Source organism: Nycticebus coucang, chromosome 2 (assembly GCF_027406575.1).
Source record: "Nycticebus coucang isolate mNycCou1 chromosome 2, mNycCou1.pri, whole genome shotgun sequence".
Lineage (NCBI taxonomy): Eukaryota > Metazoa > Chordata > Mammalia > Primates > Lorisidae > Nycticebus > Nycticebus coucang.
In genome coordinates, this window is record NC_069781.1 from 108,943,234 (window position 1) to 108,948,951 (window position 5,718).

General features: G+C 45.9%; 1 pseudogene; it reads left to right on the plus strand.

Annotated features, from left to right (window-relative positions):
* The first annotated feature begins 528 nt into the window (after positions 1-528).
* Positions 529-1,086, plus strand: LOC128598154 (40S ribosomal protein S7-like; annotated as a pseudogene).
* Positions 1,087-5,718: the final 4,632 nt, after the last annotated feature.

Genomic DNA, 5,718 nt, shown 5'->3' on the forward strand with positions numbered 1-5,718 from the left:
GTAAAGTGAACATTTAAGAGACCTTAAGACAAAGAAACCCCAGGAAGGGGACTAAGTATGAGGAGGTGTGCTGTGTGCTGTGCAGCCCTGCGGCTAGGGGCTCTCAGAAGGGGCCTCATTTCCTTATCTGTAATCCTGCAGGTTTTCAAGAGGTTTCTTTTCCTGGTTCCTATTAAACATGCATCTTAAGCCAGCCTGATTAGCAAGGGTGTACTTGAGAAAATAAAAGCAAATGTTAAGTGGATGAGGGCTATGGGCATGGCCTCAGCCCAGCAGAGTTTAGGGCCACCTCATGTGGAAGTGGGAGGTGGCTGCTGTGCCCAGCTGGTCTGCACAGTGTGGAAAGGACCAGATGCCAAGAAAGACCAGTCTTCCTGGAAATGTCTGGCTTCATTCTCCTCTTTGTTCTCTGGACATAAAGATGGTGGTTCAACTCTAGCAAAGATACCCAAACTCAAAAATCCAAAAATCAAAAATCAAAAATCAAAAAGAGCTCTTCCTGTGCTGGCTCTTTACAAGGAGAAGGTCATGTTCAACTCCAGTGCCAAGATTGTGAACCCCAATATCGAGAAGCCAGACAAGTTCGAGTTGGGCATTTTCCTGGCCCTATTGGAGCTGGAGATGAACTCAGACCTCAAGGGCAGCCGAGGAAATTAAAGCTGGTGATGGTCAGAAAGCTGTCATAATCTTTGTTCCTTTTCGTCAACTGAAATCTTTCCAGAAAATTCAAGTCCTACTAGTACTTGATTTGGTGAAAAAGTACAGTGAGAAGCCTATTGTCTTTATTGCTCAGAGGAAAATTCTATCTAAGCCAACTCAAAAAAGCCATACAAAAAATAAGCAAAAGTGTCCCAAGAGCCGCACTCTGACAGCTGTGCACAAGGCAATCCTTGAGGACTTGGTCTTCCCAAGTGAAACTGTGGGCAAGAGAATCCGCATAAAGCTGAATCTCAGCTGGCTCATAAAGGTGCATTTGCACCAAGAACAACAGAATAATATGGAACATGGGTTGAAACTTTTTCTGGTGTCTATAAGAAGCTCATAGGCAAGCTCCCAGAGTTTGGAAATTTTTGTAAACAAAAATGACTAAATAAAGTATGTTCACAGTAAAAAGTAAAATAAAATAACCCAAACAAAGCAATGCACCTGACGGTTTTGAAGGGATTTCCACCCTTCTCACCTGCTTTGTCCTCCTGGCTGTGACTACGGCCCCTTACCCGCAGAAGCCAGCTCCACCACGTGTCCTGGCTGCACGTCTGCCAGATAAATTAGGAAGACCACATCAGGATCCATGTCTCACCTTCTCTGGGGGCTGTGGCCAGTTTTCTGTGTCCTCTAAAGGGATGTACTGAGAAAAAGACAACTTGGTCACCAAGGGTCTGAAATCAGGCTGGATCACACCTGCAGACTCCCAGCTTTCTACAAAAGGCTGAGGACCCTTTCTCAGGACTGTTCTTAAGAGTCAGGGTTTTTTTTTTTTTTTGAGCAAGAATTTTCTAGTGGAAGCTAATTGTGTAGGTGGAAAGTTGAGGCACAGGTCAGAGTTTTCTTTTTCTCAGGACATAAAAAAGATAATTGAACTAAAAAAATGTCAAAGGAATGAGCCCACATCCTTTGCCTAAAGGTCATCTCATTGACCTAAGGGAAATAAACAAATGTTTTCATTCTCCTAGGTATTTTACTAAAGTGAAAATTACTTTTATGTTGTTTAAACATTTTGCATGGTTAGAGCCAAGACTACTTTGATATTGTTTTCTGTTAAAGAAAGTTGAAATTTTCTAGGTTTGTTTTCCCGTATTCCCATCATAAAAGTTGTTAGAATTGTAAATGAGGCAGAACAGAATTCAGAGGCTACTCACACTGTTCTCCATAATTGCTGGCCTTCTGTAAATAATACTTGTTCAGACCTAAAACCCACCTCTGCATATTGGGCCAGACAGTAACAGGCGGCCTGACTCTCTTGGTCCAGTAACAAGGGTGCAGCAAAAACTGCACCAGCCAATTAAACAAGAAGACCGTAGTTAAAGCTATTGCCTTCGGGGGAGAGGCAGGGATCAGTCTGCACTCTACTAGCTGAGACAAAGGCAGAGGGCTTTTTTAAAGCCTGCAGAAAGGAGCTGGGCCTTTGGTTGTGTTTGCTAATTGGCTTTATGCAAAGGAAAGTCAACTCCTCACATCTTCAAGACAAGAGGTTGTTTGACAACTTGGAGGTTAAGCTTCTGTCCTCCTACAGTCATTGGGACATAGAGGTGCCATCTGTTGTCATAATTACATTTCAAAGAAAGGTTTTTTTGCCCCTTGAGAATGATATTCCTGGGCTGTGAAGCTGGCAAGAGGCTTTGTTTGTTGGTTTGTTTGTTTAGAGATTGGGTTTCATTCTGTCAGCCAGGCTAGAGTGCAATAGTGAAATCATAGCTCAATACAGCCTTGAACTTCTGGGCTCAAGTGATTCTCCTGCCTCATCCTCGCAGAGTGCTATGCTTACAGTGGCCACTTAAAAAAATTATTTTTTTTTTTTGTATAGACAGGGTCTCACTGTGTTCCTCCAGTTGGTCTGGAACTCCTGGCCTCAATTGGTCCTCCCACATTGGCTTCCCAGAATGCTGGGATTATAGACATGAGCCACCGTAGCCAGCCACAAGAGGCTGTTTTAAAAAGGTAGACACTACTTCCCAATCCCTGAGGATGCTCCCCTTCTAGTGAGCTCCCAGGCTTCCTTGGCCAACAACTTCCACTGGAGCCCACCTGAGCCTGTCCTTTCCCTTGATGAAGCTTCCCTACTCTTCATTTGCCTTTGAGGCTCTGCCACCCACAAACAGTGGGTGACTCCCTCACTGTAGCAATTTCTGAATAAACAGACTGCTTCTCATACAGGTGGTCTGCCTTAATTTCTGCATGTGTTAGAAGCTGGGGGGTGAGCACATGGGGAGCCTCTGGGGTGAAATAGCCTCCCTTCCGCTCTAGCTGGGTGTCTTAAAGCACTAGCTAAGGAGAGATCCCTCTATCTGCTGTGTGGCAGAATGTGGTGCTAGGAAGGACTACAAGAAATGATGCTTTGGGCTGTGGAGTTTGCCACATTTGACCTAAACTTCACATAGGTTGATTCTGTATAATGAGAAGAGTGTACCAAATGGCCAAGCTTGTTTGTAGAAACTGGCTGAGCTTATGGCCTAGGCCAGTTGAGCTGCCTTCAAATGTCCTCCCTGGTCCTAGACACAGGGGTGGACTTGGAAGGGCTCTGCTGGAGCTGTCTGCACCAGCTTGCAGTAGGATGGGAGCCCAAGAGCTACCAGGTGACCCTAGGCCATTCAAGAGTGCCCAGCCTGCAGGAGAAGACCACCTGCTGGCCACAGAGCCTCCTCTTTGGGGGTTTAAGCAAAATTCAACATCAGCCTTAATGTTAAGAACAACATCTACAACTGTGATGCCCCCCGGGAGGACAGAGCCTGTGTCCTAAAGCTGGGCAGTACAGACAGAGTCTGAGTAAAGCTCACCACTTCCATCATACACCCAGGACACATGCAGGCACCTCAGTCCTATGCTTTGTGGCTACCCTGCCTATCTGAGTCTCGGTTTCCCCATATTGGAAGTTACACTTGAGCACAGTGTGATTCACTGACCCCCCCCCACCCAGTAAAGGCTGCCCATCTGCACATTGTGACTGCAAGTACACACAGTCATGGGCAGGGGGTGGGGCTCCTCAGGGTGGCAGGAGGTCATAGGATCCTGGCATCAGGGATGCTAAAAGGGACAGGGTGGGGAAGGACAAGCCTGTCATGCAAAGGGCTTGGCAGCATGCCCAGAACCTAGTGACACCTATATACAAAATGAGGCTTCTGGCCTGGGCAAGGTGGCTCACACCTATAATCCCAGCACTCTGGGAGGCTGAGATGGAAGAATCGCCTGAGCTCAGGCGTTTGAGAACAGCCTGAGCAAAAGCCAAACTCTGTCATTACTAAAAATAGAAAAATTAGCTGGGCCTGGTAGTAGGCACCTGTATTCCCAGCTACTTGAGAGGCTGAGACAGGAGAATCGTTTGAACCCCCAGGAGTCTGAGGTTGCTGTGAGCTAGGCTGACAACATAGCACTCTAGCCTGGGCAGCAGAGTAAGATTCTGTCTCAAAAAAAAAGAGGTTTCTGGGGAAGTGCTGTGAGCAGAGAGGCCGTAGCCAGAAGAATGGAAGTACCAAGAGAGCAGTCACAGAGAGAGGGACTCTGCCCCATGATGCCAGGAACATCTGTGGGAAGAGGTCGTGGAGAAGCTCCTGTCAAGGCAGAGACCTGTCCTGGGGCCTCTGCTGAGTCAACTCAGACCTTCCTGCCCAGTTGCCCACCATCTGGATTTGTATCTCCCCTGGATCCCACCGGTCATCACACACTACCTCATACCTTGGGCCTTTGCCGCACCCCCGGCATCAAGCCGTGGCGGGATGGCTCTGTCCGCGTTGTAAAAACTGTGGTAAGGCGGTGAGTGCTCCCCGGAGCGTTGCCCCCAGTCCCCCTGGCTTGCGACAGCAGCGCATAAGTTGCCTAGCATGCCTTTTAGTGAACGTAAAAACTCACGAGGTACGGCATAAAAGCCTAAAGGACTTTTACCCTGAAACTTGTTTGAAACCTGCTTGGTGAGCTGAATGCCTGATTGTTGCCTGTTTGCTCTGAGGAACCGGAACTAAAAATAAACACAATGCCTTACTAATTCATAATCCTTTTTTTACCAAAGGAGGCTTAATGTCTCCAAGGGAACACATTCCCACCATAAAAGTCAGTGAGTTGAAACAGTGCATCAAAAGAATGTAAATACCACAAACAAGATGTTTCCAACCTGATATCCACCCACCCTTTCCCCCTATCTCTAACCTTGTCTTTCCTAACCTCACTTTCAATATAGTTTAGTTTTCATACAATATCCTTTTATTTCTCATGTTTCCTTCACACTCTAATCACTTATATGATTCATAATACACCTCTAATCATAACAACTATATATAATCATGAAAATAAAACTATGAAAGAAAGTAGTGTTGTATGTTAAAAAACACATTCAACTTTAGATAAAGGAAGCTGAAAAGTAACTGCTGCTTATCAGCTACCTCACAGCTGCCTTTGTTCCCCCTTGCGGGCAAAACACTGTGTAAGATAGATGGTTGAATGCTTACATTTGTAAGACAAGATAAGAACTTGTGACCACCTGCAAGTCATAAAAATGTCTTTTGTGATTTGTAATGCTTTGTCAAAAATGTATAAAAGACACTCTTAAAATTCAGTAAAGTTGCAGCTACTTTCCTCATCACTCGTGGTGTGTAGTAGTCTGTCAAATCACCCTGCGTCGACCTTCCAATCAACCTGAGCCGTTCGCCCTGAAAGCCCTCGGACTGAGACTCATTCGACTGGCGGTCCGCGACAGGCCTTAAACAACAGAAATTTATTTTCTCACAATTCTGGGGGCTAAAAGTCCAAGATCAAGGTGTCATGAGGGTTGCTTTCTCCTGAGGCCTCTCCTTGGCAGACAGACAGCTGTCTTCTCCCTGTGTTCTCACATGGTCATCTGTATGTCTATGTCCTAATCTTGCCTTATAGGGATATTAGTCATGTTGGGTTAGGACCCACCCATATGCCCCATTTTAACTTGTTTGCCTTTGTAAAGACCCTAGCTCCAAATATGGTCACATTCTGAGGTACTGGGAGTTAGGACTTCAATGTCTGAATTTTGGTGGGACA